At 45.1% G+C, this 19076-nt stretch overlaps 1 protein-coding gene and 1 long non-coding RNA gene across 2 annotated transcripts in view; one reads left to right on the plus strand and one right to left on the minus strand.

Annotated features, from left to right (window-relative positions):
- LOC125746568 (PTB domain-containing engulfment adapter protein 1-like) overlaps nt 1-19076 on the plus strand; it is a 72869-nt gene that overhangs the window by 29645 nt on the left and 24148 nt on the right. The window lies entirely within an intron of this gene.
- LOC125748038 (uncharacterized) lies at nt 7193-8139 on the minus strand. The gene is made up of 2 exons (XR_007399453.1): nt 7515-8139; nt 7193-7425 (listed from the first exon to the last, which is right to left on the minus strand). It is a non-coding gene; the product is annotated as an uncharacterized LOC125748038 (long non-coding RNA).

Here is a 19076-nt window from a genome sequence, read left to right on the forward strand (position 1 = left end):
GGACAGAGAAGAGCCGAGATGTGTGTCTTCCTTGTGCCTTGAGGGGAGGTGGGACCAGTCGAGCAGTGCTGGAGGATCAGAGAGATCGTGGTGCAGTGCGGGGTGTGATGAGGTCCTTTAGGTAGGATGGTGCCAGAGAATTTTTGGCTTTGTATGCAAGCATCAGTGTTTTGAATCTGATGCGTGCAGCTACAAGAAGCCAGTGGAGGGAGCGCAACAAAGGAGTGGTGTGGGAGAACTTGGGATTGTTGAAAACAAGACGAGCAGCTGCATTCTGAATCAGTTGGAGGGGACGGATGGCACTCAGTGGTAAACCCACTAGAAGCGAGTTGCAGTAGTCAAGGTGTGAGATGACGAGGGACTGGATGAGTATCTGGGTAGCCTGAATGGAAAGAAATGGACGAATCCTCCTGATGTTAAAGAGGAGAAACCGACAAGAGCGAGAAAGACTGGCGATATGTGAGGAAAATGACAACCGATCATCTATGGTAACTCCAAGGTTTCTAGCAGAAACCGAAGGACGGATCAGGGAGTTGTCGAAAGAGGTCGCAAGGTCCTGGAGGGGGGATGAGTCAGCCGGGATGTAAAGCAGCTCAGTTTTACTAGTGTTGAGTTTTAGCTGGTGAGTGGTCATCCAAGATGAGATGTCTGCCAAGCATGCAGAGATCTTAGTGGAGACATGAGTGTCTGAGGGAGGGAAGGAGAGGATGAGTTGAGTGTCATCGGCATAGCAGTGGTAGGAGAAGCCATGTGAGGATATAACTTCGCCAAGAGATTTAGTATAGAGGGAGAATAGGAGAGGGCCAAGAACCGAGCCCTGAGGAACACCGGTGGAAAGATAACGTGGAGTAGATGTGGATCAATTCCATGTCACTTGGTATGTTCGGCCTTCTAGGTAGGAAGCCAGCCAGCGCCGGGCCAAGCCACCAATGCCAAGACTCCTAAGGATGGATAGGAGAGTTTTGTGGTTGACCGTGTCAAATGCTGCTGATAGGTCAAGAAGGATGAGGACAGATGACAGTTTGGCTGATCTGGCAGCATGTAGCTTCTCAGTGACTGCTAAGAGGGCAGTCTCTGTAGAGTGAGCTGCTTTAAAGCCAGACTGATTAGGATCCTGGAGGTCGTTCTGAGAGAGATAGAGAGAAAGCTGGTTGTAGACTGTACGTTCGAGGATTTTTGAAAGGAAGGAAAGAAGCGATACTGGTCGGTAGCTGCAAGTGTCTGAGGGATTTAGAGTGGGTTTTTTTAGGATGGGAATGACCCTGGCTATTTTGAATGCTGTTGGTAAATGACCGGAGGTTATGGAGCCATTAATGATAGTCGTGATGAAGGGGAGAAGGTCTAGAGAGATTGTCTGAAACAATGCAGAAGGGATTGGATCAAGTGGGCAGGCGGTAGGGTTGGAAGATGAGATGACTTTCATGATCTCATCTGCCGTAAGACCGGAAAACTGGGCCAGTGAGGGGGGAGGGAAATCCTTAGTGTGTAGTGTAGTGGATGAGGGAGAGAATGTCTGACAGATTCTGTCAATCTTCTCGGCAAAGAAGTTGGCAAAATCTTCAGCAGTCAGGAAGGAAGGAGCAGGAGGAGGGGGAGGGTTGAGTAGAGATGAAAAGATGTTATGGAGTTTGCGAGGATCTCGTGAGGATAATTCTAGTTTGTCTTTGTAAAAGGCAGTTTTAGCTGCAGTCACGTCCATAGAGAATTTAGATAGCAGAGTACGGTAGGAAGACAGATCTGTGTCAAGCTTAGATTTCTTCCACGTCCTCTCTGCTACCCGCAATTCGCTTCGGTTGGTACGTAATGCAGCTGAAAGCCAAGGAGTAGGCCGAGTTTTCCTGGGTTTGGAAGACAGCGGGCAGAGGTTGTCCAAGGATGTGTAAAGTGAGGAGATGAGAGTATCAGTTGCAGACTCCAGTGCCAAGGAGGAAAAGGAGTCAAGGTCAGGAAGGTAAGACAGGGTGCAGGAAGCAACAGAAGAAGGGGAGACAGAGTGGAGGTTTGGTCGAGTGGGGAGGAAACGTTGAAAACTGGGATTGGGCAAGACGGGTAGGGCAATGGTAAAGGATACAAAGTGGTGATCAGAAATGTGTAGAGGAGTAGAAGTGATGTCAGTAGCCGGAGAGGGGCGGCTGAAAACCAGGTTGAGGACGTTACCTCCTTTGTGTGTTGGAGAGGAGCTGTTGGATGTTAGAGAGAAGGAATCGAGAAAAAGGAGGAGACCAGAAGAAGGGAGCTTGTCATGGGGGAGGTTGAAGTCACCAAGGAGAATGAGAGGGGAGCTGGCAGTGGGGAAGAGACTGAGGAGAGTATCAAGCTCCTCTAGAAAGCAGCCTAGGGGGCCAGGAGGGCAGTAGACAACAATGATCAGAATATCGAGTGGAGAGGTAACAGCAACTCCATGGAATTCAAAGGATGAAATGTTGAGATGGGGCAGAGAGAGGGGCGTGTAGCACCAGTTCCGAGTTACCAATAGACCTGTGCCACCGCCCCTGCCAGTCTGGCGAGGAGAGTGAGAGAAAGCATAAGCAGAGGAGAGAGCTGCTGGGGTAGCCGAGTTCTCAGGCGATATCCAGGTCTCTGTCAGAGCCAGAAAGTCAAGAGAGTGGTGTGAAGCAAGGGCGGAAATGAAATCAGCCTTCTTTACAGCAGACTGGCAATTCCAGAGGCCACCCAACACGCTTTGCTGGGACTGGGGTGTTATGGGAGGGTAGACAAGATTACTGAGAGTGCGGCGCCTGAATGTTGGATGAGATCTTCTAGATCTCAAAGATAAGTGGACTGGTATACGTCTAAGGCACATGTCTGTAGTGATGGTGTGAGATTGCAAAGTAGAGGATCAGATAGAGTAGGAGAAAAAGGATTAGAAGCAGTAGTAACAACTAGACCGTTTGCCTTTATCCACACAGGTGTCTGTGGCGGTGTCACCTTCAATTTAAACTCAGTAAGCCCTGCCCCCTAATTAACACCTTCAGGGAGACCGAAACTACACACAACAACAACAACAGTTCAGGGAGACCGAAACTACGCTTGATTGCCAGAAACTACACACAACAACAGTTTCAACAGACAGTAAACAGAAAGCAAACAGAGTCCTACCTTACTAGCAGAGAAGTAATCCACAAACAGAGCTTGAAGCACACTGAGTATTATGCCACGTGCTGTCGATAGGGGACCATATGGCTGGGGAGATAAGGGTTGTCGTTAAACTTCAATAGAACAAAAATACATTACATGTATTTAGTAATGTGCTTTTTTTTATTACGTTATTAAGGAATAATAAAACATAGCAGGATGAATGCAAGCTAGCTCATACAAGTTCAGCGGGGGCCAGTCCGGCCGCAGCCGCGGGATGTTAGTAGGCACAAGCACCACAGCGTGTTTTAAAGAAGAAAAACTTTAGCATTATTTTAAAAGAAAGAAAAGCAGGCGGAATTTAAACAAGTACAAACATGCCCGAAAGAAACAGAAGAGGAAATGCTGAGTTTAAACAAGCACAAGCGAAACCGATTAACATATAGCAGGTCGTTTTAAAAGAAGAAAGCACTTAAACTCATTATATTTAACCACGTTAAAAGAAGAAGGAGAAAGACTTTAGCGGTATTTACCCGTGTTTTATTTAGTTGTTAGGTTGAAGAAAGCATTTAAACAGCAAACTTTTAGAAGAAATAGGACGAAATGAGCAAGTCCCGGAGCTCGGCCATATGCAACTAGTCTTGCACAGTCACGCCGACGACACCCATTTCAAAATGGCGACACCAGCGGTGCGCCTGTTATTTCAAATAAACCCCTATAATCATAACGTTTTTTAAGTAATGAACCACTTTTCTGCCAATGTGAATAATAAAGTGCTCTAAGCATTTCGACAACACTAATCAAGGAATAACTCGGTTAATTCTTTTTTAAATGAGCGCATGCGCTCTCTCTCTCTCTGTCTCGCTCGCCTGTAGCACATGCGCATAGAGCCACACAGTATTTTCTTTAAAGAGCCGTCAAGCACCTGTCAAAATGGCTACCAGCGGAAACTGTTGTCGTGATGCTAACCGTTGGCCCTGGATTGTGAGAAACACGCCACCATCCTGGCAGAATGCACATTAATTCTATATGTTAATCCTGTTTATTTGTAAATAGTATAAAATAATCTATTTCTAATTTAAATAAAAGTTGATCTCTAACACAACAACCCCGGATCGTTTAGCTACATTTAGCTAAATTTATCTACGTCTGGTTAATCAAAAGGAATAAAGCACTATAACTTGAAAAGATGCATGACACATTAGTATACATTTTTAAACAATAGCATTTAAGGTATAAAAACAATTTAGTTGTATTTTGTTAGTTTATTATTAATTTAATAGCTGTAGGAAATAGTGAACGATATTTAGCAGCATACATCAAAAAACATTTTTAAAACTTTGGCAGAGTAAACCCCCAAGTGCCCGGACTATGTACTGTCATGCTAGATAGGTTAGATAGGCAGAGGGGTTTTTTCTTATGGTGTGGCAACGGGTGGGCGGTGTAGGAACGGCCAAGAATTTAGGACACATTTAGCTCTTTTTGTTATAGCGCTATTTTAATATAGTATGAGTGGCATATAAATCATTTAGACAATGAGAATTGAGGAAGAACCTAAACAACCGTGTATCAGCCTCAGTAATGGTTCGACAAGCAGCGCAGTTCTGGTAAGTACGACCGGTCTTTTTGAACAACGTGGCTGAAATGATTGCCCGAGACTGCACCAATCTTGCGCATGTGCACTCACGCAGATACACATTTCAAAATGGCGACAACAACAGGGCCACATGCTGCCCTTTTATTTCAAATAAGGCCCTTTAGCCACGTCGTTTTTCAAGTAATGAAACTGTTTTTCAGCTAATGTGTTATTTACAATAAAACATCCTAAGCATTTCGACAACAAGAATCAAGGAAGCTAGCTTGCATTCATCCTGCTATGTTTTATTATTCCTTAATAACGTAATAAAAAAAAGCACATTACTAAATACATGTAATGTATTTTTGTTCTATTAAAGTTTAACGACAACCCTTATCTCCCCAGCCATATGGCCCCCTATCGATAGCACGTGGCATAAGCATGTTTGATGCCATAAATCGACATAACACCTCGACCAATCAGAATACAGGACACGCCCCCTCCTGCTTATGACGTCATAGATGGGGAGAGCATTAAGCTCCGCCCAATGCACCACCTAATATTTTTTTCCTGTCCTCTTGCCCATCCACATACCCATAAATGCCCCATGGCTCTCTGGCTTTCTTGCCACCTCACCTGATCACGTACGCTGGCTACTGTTTGAGAAGTGTAGCTGTTTCTGCTTCTCTATCTGCACCTTTCTTCACAGGCATATTCTAGGTTTGTGCCCTGTGTGTGGGATGATGGACCCACTTGTTTCAGCTGGACAGTTCCTGAGGGTTTTAATGAGTGTATGTGTTGGTGAGGTTGTTTGCTTCTCTGTCCTTCACACATCCTTTAGCGACCCGCCAACCTGAATGTGGGTGCAGCCATGCAGGGTGCTATTTTGTTGGGGGTGTTGTGTGATCTGTGATCAGAGAGGCATTTGCTGGAATGGAAGTTCTAAAAGTACACTTTGAGTGGCAGTCTGTATGACCTAATGGGGCTACAGCCTACACATGCTCCTGTGGAAGGAATATTCAAACCCTGCAGCTGCATATTTGCTGCTTTCCAGCATTAGTGTTGGCACTTCCTGTCTGGCTGTATTATGCTACCATGAGTAAACATATTCAAACTTGGATTCCACTAGTGTTTGTTGGTTCGTGGTGAACGCAATTCACACAGTCAGAGAAGGAGAAGTAGCCAGCTTCAGTTAAATGATCTTTTCCAAAGAGCGGAATATCAAATTCAAAGCAATGAAGGGGATTTTCCCCATGATGCAGTTGTCCTCTGTTGGCTCTTCTGCGCAGGCTGGCAGGCTATTCATTGGGTCATGGGGATTAATTATGGGCAGCATTTCAGGGTCTCCGCTCACATAAGCTATCTATTTCAGTGTTTCTCCTACCAATAAATTAGGGGGGCGCCCGGCACCTCCCGACCCCCCCTGAAGGTCAAGTTAATTTTATTTAATTTTATTTTCTATATAGCCTTATGTTGTTTATCTTATTTACACAACATCTTGTGATTTTTTTTGTCTCTACACGGTCGCGCATTTACAATTCTCTGCTATCTGTATCACACGTAGTGGAGTTCCGCCCTGATGTACGACACACACACAGGTGAGCACACTCCCACCAGCGAACAGAGAGCGCGCATTGGAAAATATGTCGCGTCAACCACCCGGTCAGCAGCATAAACTGTGAGGAGGACTTCTCAACCATGAGCAGGGTAATAAATACGTTTCACGATGGGATTTTCTGCTTTAAATTGTCACTATTTTAAACTATGGGCTATCACTTTTAAAGCCTAACAGTTAATGTATTTGCAGGGCAAGACAAACATTTGCAATAGGCTGCAAGGAGACCATCTTGCAGCCTGCATGCGGATCTCAATAAATGGGCCAGACGTTTCTGACTTCTCAAATATCCCCCCCCCCCCCCAAAAAAAAAGCTGTAAACCTATGGGAAATGCTATATTTTGTTAAATTAATCTTAAAACATGTAAATGGGAGCATTTTTCCTAACAGTATTTTCCAATTTGTGTCTATCCCCATGTAACAGTGGACCGAGCTTTCACTGCTGTTGTTTGTAAAGTGTCTGGAGAGCCACTGTCCAACTGCCAGTGTTTATTGTGATGGCAGGTGGTCTGTGAAAGCATGTACTGCCATCAGTTCGGGCTGCCTTCTTTCCCACGTAAAAATTAACCATTAGCAGGGGAGTCCTGTGCAAATTAGTGCAGCGCTTTTTCTTGTCACCAGGTTATTAGTCTGGCTTCTTTCCTGAATGAGTACTCAGTGCTCAAGTCCCAACTCTGGGCTCTAAACTTAATGGTTTTCCCACTTATAGCTAGTGCCTAGCCTGTCTTGTTTGTGTCCCTGAGGGAATCACTTTAAATCTGAGCATCTAAAATATGAGCATCTAAATAGAGCCGGCTGAGTGCTTCTTTAGTGCTCATGATTTTCATGTTGTGTGGAGGTAATTGGGGTGGCATTGACTGAGTAAGGATCTTCTCTGAAGTTTCAGAATCCTGCATAGCCCTTAGCCAGCTCAAAGCCCATCTGCACTTGTAAGGGAGAGGATTCCCTTACTATTTTATTGTAATTGATAGTATGTTAGTGATACACTCTTTCTTTATTTTAATAAATAGTATTTTATTTAGCATTGTACTTTACCCAGGGATTTGCATAGGAGAACAGTGGCATACAGGGGTTTGCTGGTTTATTGGATCTTGAAGTCAGTTGGTGGCTTTGGTTCAGATCCTGCGCAGTGCCTCCTCATCAAGGAAGGTGGTGGGGTCTGTGAAAAGGAAGGGTGATTGAGGGAGAATAAGGTCACCAGTAAGAACAATTGATGCAAAGAACTGATTGTAAGATGTGGTTACTCACCTTTCTTCTTGTGTTTCTCCAAGGTGTTTGGGCAAATATGTCCCCTGGGTCCAGACACCATTTAAAGGTTCCGGGAGAGACCAGGGCTTAAGGGAGAGTGGGGAATCTGTTGTGCTGGGGATTTTGGGTTTTATAATATGGGGTTTGTGTAAGATTAAAGAGGGAGATATGTATTAATATGAATGTTAAATGTAGTTAAGTATATATGTAGGTTGATGTGTTGTGTATTATGGTGGAAGGGGGGAATTTAAGAAACTACCTGTGAGTGCAAGAATGGTTTAGTCGGTGACAGCTGGAAGTATTTAAGGCTGCCAGTTGTCAGAGGGTTTTTCTCTGTTCTTCTGTTGTGTTGTAAAGATGCTAGATGTGAAGTTCTTGTAGGAAGAGCTGCATGGAAAATAAAGATGTGTTGTTCCACTGCATTTGGGGAAGTCTTCTCACTGTAAATCCAGCCGCTGCAGGTCTCCATATGACAAGTGGTGTCAGAAGTGTGTCGTCCATGCCACAGTGAGAGGATGATGACAAGAGGTGGAAGAAAGCCAGGTCAAGAGGAGCAGCCTGATGAAGGAGTTGGAGCTTCATCTGAGCTAGAGGCCATAGCAGCAGCAAGCTCTGAAGACAAATGGGAGGAGCTGACGGGGATGGTGAAATCCCTGGTTAGGTCTCAAGCAGCCAGAGACCAGAGGTGGGAGAAAGATTGGTCACGTCAGGAGCAAAGGTGGAAAAGTATACAGCACCAATTTCAGCAAATACAGCTACAAGTTAATGCGGTAATTGATAAGCCGGAGCCATCAGAGGTGCCAGTACCCTGTACAACGTCTGAAGAGCAGGAACAGGCAGTTAATAGTGAAGAAGTGCAAGTGGCCCAGGGGTCTAGGTCTTCAATTAAACCTAAACTGTTCCCTCTGTCACCAGAAGAGGATATTGAACATTTTCTGACCACGTTTGAAAGGATGGCAAACGTGTGTCGATGGCCCAGAGATGAGTGGGCTATTCGTTTGGTCCCTTTGTTGACAGGTAAAGCTCGTACAGCTTACATTCTTATGGACTTAATTGATTCTGAGGACTATGATAAAGTGAAGGAAGCAATCTTGGCAAAATATGAGATCACTGCGGACACCTATAGACGCCGCTTCAGATCCCTGAAAGTTGAAGCAGGTGAGACGCCACGTGAACTGTATGTAAGGTTGAAAGACTTGTTTGTAAGATGGATTAAACCTGAAAAATTAACTGTAGAAGAAATATCTGAGCAGATAATTCTGGAGCAGTTTTTGAGAATGGTTAATCCAGAGCTGGAGATCTGGATACGTGAGCGTGACCCGAGGACGGCAAAGGAAGCAGCCAGCCTCGCGGAGGTTTTCACTGCAGCTAGAAAGGGAAGCAGGAGCATCCATTTCAGCCGGGAGACCCACTATGCCCAATCAAGTAAGTCCATTGGGGGTGAACAGGGGTCTGGTCAAATGCAGGCTAGGGATTTTTCTAGCTCTAGGCAGTTTCCTTCCAATAGACCTTATAATGTGAAGAAATCCTTTAAATCTTCAGTTCAGGATATTGAATGTTATCATTGTCATAATTTTGGTCATACACAACAATTTTGTCCGGCCCTTAAGTCAAAACCATCTCTTTTGTGTGCAGTTCCAAGGCCAGCTGTAGAGCCGGTAGGAAAGGAAGCTTGTACTGTCCCTGTGTTAATTAATGGGCGAAAAGAAGAAGCATTGCTTGACTCTGGCTGTTTTCAAACGTTAGTACATTCTAGCATAATTTCAGGAGAAAAGTTAAGTGGGGGGGGGACTATGATAAGGTGTGTGCATGGAGATGAATATAGGTATCCCACTGCGGAGGTTTACCTGACGGTGGGAGGGCAGACCTACTTGTTAGTGGTAGCTGTGGTTCCCAGTTTGCCATATTCAGTAATACTTGGTAATGACATTCCCACTCTTTTTGATCTGATATATCAGTCAGATTATGGCCCTCAGGGGAGTAGTGAGAAAGATATTCAAGGCTCAGGTGATGAAGCTGGAGGTTTACTTCCTCTAGATGGGACAGTTGATTCACGGAAATCCTGTCATGTAGTTACAAGAGCACAAAGGGCAAAGGAAATGATGCGAGAGCTACCTTTTTTTGAGGACTCTCTGGAGATGGAGCCAGGAAAGATTAGGAAGTCGAGGGCTCAGAAGAGAAGGGAAAAGTTCAAAAGCTCAGGGGAGAAGGGTATAACATTGTTCCCTAAGCCAAATACTCAACTTGAGTTTGACGTTCCCTCAGATTTAGGTGCACTCCAAAGAAGCGACCCGACTCTAAAACCCTGGTATGAGAAGGTAACGGAGGTAGAGGGAGTTAGTCAAGGTCAGGTAAGTTGTCTTGCAGATACTATGTATTTGATTAAGGGAGGCATCTTGTATCAGAGGAAGGGGAAGTGTGAAGCAATGGCACTCCCTCAACAGTTTAGAAACAAAGTTATGGATTTGGGTCATTCAATTCCATGGGCAGGTCATATGGCTTTTTATAAAACACTGAATAGGATCAGTAGCCGCTTTGTTTGGCCAGGGATGTATGTACAGGTTTCTGAGTTCTGTCGTTCTTGTGAAAAATGTCAGTTGATCTCGGGCAAAGGAGTAGCGCCAGCCCAGTTGCAACCATTACCAATTATTGAAACACCTTTTGAGAGGCTAGGCATGGATATTGTGGGTCCTTTAGAGAGGAGTTCCACAGGCCATCGCTATATATTGGTTATATGTGACTATGCGACACGGTTTCCGGAGGCCTTTCCACTCAGATCAATTAAAGCTCGTCATGTTGCTAATTGTCTGCTGCAGCTTTTCTCGAGGGTAGGGATACCAAGAGAAATTTTGACGGATTGTGGCACGAACTTTCTATCCAAGTTGTTGCAGCAAGTTTATAAGCTGTTAGGGATAAAGGGACTTAAGACCACCCCTTATCACCCCCAAACGGACGGGCTAGTGGAGAGATACAACCAGACTCTCAAAAATATGCTGCGCAAGTTTGTTTCTGATACAGGTGCTGACTGGGATCAATGGCTGCCTTACCTTCTGTTTGCCTACCGAGAGGTCCCACAGGTTTCTACTGGCTTCTCACCTTTTGAACTGTTGTATGGTTATCAAGTGAGAGGCCCACTGGATCTGCTTAAGGACTGTTGGGAGGATTCTAAAGCAGAGGGTGAAAACATCGCTGCTTATGTCATCAACATGAGAGAGAGATTGAAGAGAATGGCATCGTTGGTGCAGGACAACATGAAAGCAGCACAAAAACATCAGAAGACATGGTATGATCAGAAGGCGAGGGATAGAGGCTTTGTTCCGGGCCAGAAAGTACTGTTGTTGCTTCCTACCAGCGATAACAAGTTGTTGACAAAATGGCATGGGCCATATGAAATTGTCAGGCAAGTAAGTAAAGTCACTTATGAATTGAATATGCCAGAAAGAGCTAAAAAATATCAGACATTTCATGTGAACTTGTTGAAAGAATTCCACAGCCGACAAGGGCCGGTCCATCAGTTACTGGTGTGTTCAGTTAGGGATGAGGAGGTGACGGAGAGGTTTTTTCCAACTAACACTGCAGATTGTACTTCGGTTGACCTTTCTCATTTGTCCCCTATGGAGCAGGTTGATATAAAACTACTCGTGGATCCACAGCTCTTTCGAGAGACGCCAGGGTTTACATCGCTGGTTCAACATAACATACGGGTGAAGGAGGATGCACCCGGTCGTCAAAATAGTTACAGGATTCCAGAACGGTTGGTGCCAGTGCTGAAGAAGGAGATAAAACTGATGTTGGAGCTAGGAATTATTGAGGGGTCGAGTAGTGAGTGGTGCAGTCCGATTGTCTTGGTACCGAAAAAAGATGATACCTTGAGATTCTGTATTGATTTCAGATATTTGAATGCAGTATCCAGGTTTGATCCCTACCCAATGCCCAGGGTAGATGACCTGTTGGAGAGGGTTGGATCAGCAAGGTATATCACGACACTGGATCTGTGTAAGGGTTACTGGCAAGTGGCGTTGGCACCAGAAGCGAAAGAACTGACGGCCTTCAAAACTCCGTTTGGTATGTACCAATTTAAAGTCATGCCATTTGGGCTTCAAGGGGCACCAGCGACGTTCCAACGATTAATGGATCATGTACTGAGGGATGTGTCAGCATTTTCTGCAGCTTATCTGGACGACGTGGTGGTGTACAGTGAGTCCTGGGAAGAGCATGGTATGCATTTACAGAAGGTGCTACATTGCATCAGAATGGCTGGATTGACTATTAACCCCAAGAAGTGTTCCATAGCCCAGAGAGAAGTGGAGTACTTGGGCTTTGTGGTTGGCTCTGGGAAGATAAAGCCACAGGTTGGGAAGATCGAAGCAATCCAGGCTTTCCCTGTTCCGATGACGAAGAGGAAGGTGAGAGGTTTTCTGGGCCTGGTAGGCTGGTACAGGAAATTCATACCTTCTTTTGCAGAGCGATCTGCTGTACTGAATGACCTCACAAAGGGCTCAGCCCCCAACAAAGTACGGTGGACAGAAGAATGTGAGCAAGCATTTAGAGATCTCAAGGAAGCAGTTTGCACATATCCAGTCCTACACAGTCCAGACTTCAATAGGCCATTCATCTTGCAAACGGATGCTTCAGGAGTGGGCCTTGGAGCAGTTCTTCAGCAAGAGGTGGATGGTGAAAGAAGGCCTGTGGTGTTTCTGAGTCGGAAACTACTGGACAGGGAGACGAGGTATTCGACGGTGGAGAAAGAGTGTTTGGCCATGAAATGGGCTGTTGAGGCCTTGAGGTATTATCTTCTGGGACGTCATTTCACCCTAGAGACGGATCATCGCGCTCTCCAGTGGTTGAACCGCATGAGGGATGCAAATGTTCGCATTGCAGGATGGTACCTGGCTTTGCAGCCTTATGACTTTACGGTCCAGTATAGGCCAGGGAAGTCAAATGTGGTTGCTGATTGTTTATCTAGGATGACAGAGGACTGAGGTGCTCGCGCTTAAGAGAGGGGGGAGGAAATGTAAGGGAGAGGATTCCCTTACTATTTTATTGTAATTGATAGTATGTTAGTGATACACTCTTTCTTTATTTTAATAAATAGTATTTTATTTAGCATTGTACTTTACCCAGGGATTTGCATAGGAGAACAGTGGCATACAGGGGTTTGCTGGTTTATTGGATCTTGAAGTCAGTTGGTGGCTTTGGTTCAGATCCTGCGCAGTGCCTCCTCATCAAGGAAGGTGGTGGGGTCTGTGAAAAGGAAGGGTGATTGAGGGAGAATAAGGTCACCAGTAAGAACAATTGATGCAAAGAACTGATTGTAAGATGTGGTTACTCACCTTTCTTCTTGTGTTTCTCCAAGGTGTTTGGGCAAATATGTCCCCTGGGTCCAGACACCATTTAAAGGTTCCGGGAGAGACCAGGGCTTAAGGGAGAGTGGGGAATCTGTTGTGCTGGGGATTTTGGGTTTTATAATATGGGGTTTGTGTAAGATTAAAGAGGGAGATATGTATTAATATGAATGTTAAATGTAGTTAAGTATATATGTAGGTTGATGTGTTGTGTATTATGGTGGAAGGGGGGAATTTAAGAAACTACCTGTGAGTGCAAGAATGGTTTAGTCGGTGACAGCTGGAAGTATTTAAGGCTGCCAGTTGTCAGAGGGTTTTTCTCTGTTCTTCTGTTGTGTTGTAAAGATGCTAGATGTGAAGTTCTTGTAGGAAGAGCTGCATGGAAAATAAAGATGTGTTGTTCCACTGCATTTGGGGAAGTCTTCTCACTGTAAATCCAGCCGCTGCAGGTCTCCATATGACAGCACTGGTTAGGCCCACATCCAAGTCTAGGTGCATGGTGTTACCCATCTGACTTCCATTGGGCAGTAGGGAGCACTGCTTTTGGCAGTAATGTTTGTGCTTCTCAGTCTGTTAGTTTGTGAGCCTCGTGCCCTTCAGCAGCACCCGTGCTTTTCCATCATTTGCAGCAGCTGGTGCTATACCAAAGTGGCTGTCACCGGACGGCTTGCTGCTCTGCCACATTAATCCTCTTGCCGTTTGACGGCCACTGTTTTTGGTTCGGTGCTGCTTTGAAATGGCACAGTGTCTGAGGAGCCCATCTGTCCAGCAAACATTTTCCCGAATATTCTGGCTGTTTGCGCTCCATTTCTTGTGCTTTTTGCTCTGATGAGTGTTGCAGGTGCTGGCAGGGGGATTGAGCCTCCAACCAGCTTTGAGGAGGAGACAGGGGGAGAGCCTGGCAAGTGGCAGTGCACCCTGTATGAATGTGTTTGTCATTGTCCCTAGTAGACCTCTGCCCTCAGTAAGCCATCTCTTCCTCTGCCTCTTCCTCTGCCCTCAGTGGGACCTCTTCACTATATGTTTGGTGGCATCTCGTGCACCAGGCACTGCACCATGGCTTTCATGATTAAATGGGTCTGTCTTCAAATAACAGGAAGGTGGAGGAGAAGGAGCAGAAGATCTGCACTGTCCAAGTCCCAAGATTTTTCAAGTCAAGGTTTCCTCAAAATAAAGTCAGTTGCACAAAATACCTACAAGTCTTCTCTTTAAGGCTTCTTTAAAACATTTACTTAAGGAGAAAAACTTATCTTATCTTGCTATGACACTTAAGGAATCCTTTAAAGTTTCCTTAATGCAGTACCGACCTGGCATAGCTCCGAGCCCCCCCTGGGGGGCGTACCCCACTACTTGAGAAGGACTGCCTTAACGATTGCCTAAAAGGCCACAACCAAAGTACAGAAAAAATCTTAAGATAATGATTGTATGTTATCCCCAACTTGGCCAGGTTTATGGTGATAAATGAAGAAAATTACATGCGTAATGCATCCCAAGAAGAAAGTTCTGAGACTGAGAGAACCCAGTTTATATAATTAATGATGATCAGTTTATTTAGCATTATGGATATGACTGAAGGTCAGTTTACGATTTTATTTATAGGGCCTGGACTTGTTTATAATTCATTATTAAATATGGCTAGTAGATCTTTCGGTTTCACATAATTAAAGACAATGTAATATTGTCCCGCTAATAAGTGCTAGAAAGTTTCACTGTGGGCCCAGCAATATTAGAAGTACATTGGTTTTTTTTTATCTAATTTTCCCATGCACAAATATGGGGACACATGCAAAAATGTATTTACTGTCAACTGAGATACAACAATAATTCAGTCTGTTAAACTCTGATAGACTATCCATGCAATAAAAACCTTCGAATTACAATATAGTCTCTAGATGCAGAAAAAGCATTTGATACTATAGAGTTAATTGGAATTTTTTATTTGCAGCTTTACACAAATTTGGTTTTGGTTTTCTTTCATAAACTGGTTAAAGATATTATATAGTTCCCCAACAGCATGTGTCAGGACAAATGACCAACATCCTCCAGCTTCTGTCTGAAGAGGGGCATCAGGTAGGGATACCCTCTCGCTCCCTCACTGTTTGAAATTTTTATGGAACTGCTAGCAGCAGCAATTAGACAGGCTATAGTGATTAAAGGCATTAAATGCAGGAATGTACAACATAAGGTAAGTCTTTATGCGGATTTTGTTACTTTTTCTCCAGCATTCACAAACCACACTCTATGAGGTAATTGCATTAATAAACTCTTTCTCAAGAGTCTCAAGTTATTCAATAAATTGGTTAAAATCTGCAGTTCTTCTGATTAATTGCTCCTTCCAGAATTCTTCTTTCACTACACTGCAATCTGAAGATATTAAATATTTAGGTGTTAATGTTTCACCTAGGCTGGCAGATCTAACTAAATTAAACCACATCCCACTTTTAAGAAAGGTAGAAGATGATCTGGTTAGATAGAAGTCCCTACCCATAGCACTTATGGGAAGGGTCACCTCAATAAAAATGATGGTTTTGCCAAGAATTAATTATTTACAACGATCCCAAACAAACCACCACCTGACTGGTTTAGATCTCTTGACTCTGCCATCTCTAGACGTATAACAGGCACTATGCAATAATATAGAGATTTCGGATATACCATTCATTAGCTCAAACATCAAACGATACGAATGCTTTACATCAGCTCTTCCCTGACAGCGTGATGGGAGTTTATAAAAATGACTGAGTCTTCATTAATCCCATGCAAGCTTACTCCCATCTGGAACAACCCTGACGTACTACTAAACAATAATATGATAAACTTCCCAGGTTGGAGTTGTAAAGGTATTAAATACTTGCAAAATATATTTGAAGGAATAGACTTTATTCCCTTTGACATATTAGTTAAACGATATGGGATTAACAAGAATAGATTTTTAGAATATCAACAAGTTAAATCTATAGTAAAAAGGAAATTCAAGTCTAATCAAATCAAGTTACAAATACCACGAAGTGTGGCAGAATTCCTTAATCTCAAAACCCCCAAATATATACAGGAAATTTTCCAAAATTGATGAATCAATATCCCTTCCTGTTGCAGAACGGGAGGCATATCTATCAGTCACCACAATTTCTGGTCTCAGATATGTTTAAAAACATTTGAACTGATTAGAAATCCCAATTTACATTTAATACAATACAAAATCCTCCATAGAGTGCACTATACTGGTCATTGGATGTTCAGGGTGGGTTTTACGTCTTCTAACATGTAACATGTGCTCACACTGTCAAGGCGATACACCTGACAATTACATCCATGCTCATTGGTTCTGTCCACCTGCTCAGAGGTTCTGGTGCAGGATTTGTGAGGACTTACCATTCCAGCCTCTCCTTCTGTCTGCTTGTTGGGCGACCTAGACGGTGTCACTACAGAGATTAACAAAATCCACATGGCTTTCACCGCCTTATGCATTGCTAAGAAGACTGTCATCATGAACTGGAAAAATAAAAATAATCTTAATATCAACCAATTCTGCCGCCACATTAGATCAATCTCTCTGGGCACCTTTGATCAGCTCCATCCCCTAGTGGGGGTGGGGGTCACGATTTTGTCCCGCTTTGGTCTTTGTTGTTGACATGGGGGGTGTCTGAGGGTGGGTTTCTTGAGGGGTTTGGCGCTGGGGCTTTGGTCCTGGCCTGGATGGGCTTTGGTGGCTCTTGGGTGGTGTTTCTCTGGTGGCTGCATGTGGCGCTGCTGAGGGAGCCTGTGCCAGTGGATGTAGGTTACCAGCGTGGTGGCTGCGCCACTCCTAAATAGGTCCGGGGCTGGCCTGGGGTTCTGAGGAGGCTCTGCTTCCAGGCTGGGGTTCCAGCTGAGCTGGGGGAGCTTGGGTCCTGGTAGCACAGGGGCCTTCCGCGTATCGGTTGGAACTGGGGGCCTCTTTAGCTAGCAGGGAGGTTGTTACCATCTGTCTGCAGGTGGTCCATGCATTAGGGGTATCCACTCTGCGGGGGGGGGGGGATCCAATAGAGTAGGAGGATGTACTCAACCTGGGTGTCTATTGTCTTATGTAGTCTGGGAGTTGACTGAATATTGGGGTGGGTGTAGTTTTTCCTCTGTGGTGGGGTGCAGTGGGCCGTCCCGGGCTCTGTGGGGCCAAGTCTGAATGGGCCCGGGAATGCGAATGTGTGAATATTTGTTTATTTGTGCATGAGGGTGGGAACATAAGCTTGTGTATGTGTGCGTCTGTTTGTCTATGCGCATGTGTCAGATTGGGTCTTAGACTCCACTTGAAATAACATCTCAGGTTCTATTCTCTCCCACCACACTCCCTACCGGTGGATGAGGCCCCCGGCTGCCAGTACATTCGTGGTTTTTGATGTCTGGAGCTGGATGCTCGGGTGCGTACTGGCTCACTCTTGGCGGTTGCTTGGAGGGGACTGGACCTTCTGACTCTCTTGAGCCCCTGCTGGATGGGGGGGGGGGGCTTGGATCTCTGGGCCTGGGGGGCCGATCTGCCTTGGTGTGGCCGGCTGCCGGCAGAGCCTGTGGGCTCGCCGCCACAGCCCCCTGGGGCTCCTGTACTGTGGCTGCCGGATGACCCCCCTCCGGAGCTCTCCTCTGCCCTTTTCTGGATGGGGGCTGCAATTGTCCCAGTGGTGGTCCTCCTGGGACTTCTAGTGCCCTGGGGGGCCTCTGGATATCTGGGGCCTGGGTCTCCTCCATATCTGCTTCATGTTTTGGGGGTGGGGCTATGGTCCCCCACACACTCTACTAGACATTTACATGGAAAGACCTTATGAACCCACACAGGTGTACAAACAGGTGCCCACAGACACACACTGTCTTGATCGGCTGTTGCTTCTAAACATATATTGTAATATTAGTTATGTGTGCTGTTTAACAACATTTAACAATTAATGGTATTGAAGCAGATTATCTGTTTTTTTTTCTCCCTCTTTCACTATCCTTCTCCTTTTTCTTTTTTTCCACTCTCTCTCTCCTATCCTTCGGGGGGGGGGGGGGGTGGAGGGAATATACAGAAAAAAGGGAGAAAAAAATATATAAGAAGAAACTTGCTTGGTGGGACTCTGAAATAGCTTATTGAGAGGTCACTTCAAAGCATCGGAAGTGAACCTTAGATTCTTGTTTTGTGTGGTTCCTGACCATGTTGATCTGCTTACGGGTCATACGCTGCTGTACCTGCAGGTGATTCTCTGTCTGCAATCAACACCACATGCTTAAAAAAGTAAAATGCAATAATTTTTAAGTAAAATATCAAGATAAACAATAATATTGAGCCGTTATATCTCTCTACTCCCCACTGACACACAAGCACATGCACACGTCAGAACCTGAACGACATGTGAAAGCATGAAAAAATGTATATGAGCCAGATTTAACTATAATTTAATAATGTTTCAGACTGTCTAAATCAGTCTATAGCTGTGATTCACAAACTTTTGGTAATCCCAGCTGTATAGCATCATTATAACTGACATTTACATACACTGATACTTTTGCCCCTCCAATGGGCTCACCACCTGTAGGAGGGGCCAAAGGGGTCAGGTGCAGTGTGAGTTGGGCAGTAGCCGAAGCGGAGACCTTGGTGGTCTGATCCTCGGCTGCAGAAGCTAGCTCTAGGGACATGGAATGTGACCTCTCTGGTGGAGAAGGAGCCTGAGCTGGTGTGCGAGGCTGTGAGGTTCTGACTAGATGTAGTCGGGCTCACCTCGACACACGGCTTGGGCTCTGGAACCAGTCTTCTCAAAGGGGGTTGGACCCTCTTCCACTCTGGAGTTGCTCACGGGGAGAGGCGCCGAGTAGGTGTGGGCATACTTATTGCCCCTTGGCTGGGCGCCTGTACATTGGGGTTTACCGTGGTGGACGAAAGGGTAGCCTCCCTTTGCCTTCGGGTGGGGGGACGGGTCCTGACTGTTGTTTGCGCTTATGCACCAAACAGCAGTTCAGAATACCCACCCTTTTTGGAGTCCTTGGAAGGGGTGTTGGAGAGCGCTCCTCCCGGGGACTCTCTTGTTCTACTGGGGGACTTCAATGCTCACATAGGCAATGACAGTGAGACCTGGAGGGGCGTGATTGGGAGGAACGGCCCTCCCCATCTGAACCTGAGTGGTGTTTTGTTATTGGACTTCTGTGCTCGTCACGGATTATCCATAATGAACACCATGTTCAAGCATAAGGGTGTCCATATGTACACTTG

Source organism: Brienomyrus brachyistius, chromosome 1 (genome assembly GCF_023856365.1).
Source record: "Brienomyrus brachyistius isolate T26 chromosome 1, BBRACH_0.4, whole genome shotgun sequence".
Taxonomy (NCBI): domain Eukaryota; kingdom Metazoa; phylum Chordata; class Actinopteri; order Osteoglossiformes; family Mormyridae; genus Brienomyrus; species Brienomyrus brachyistius.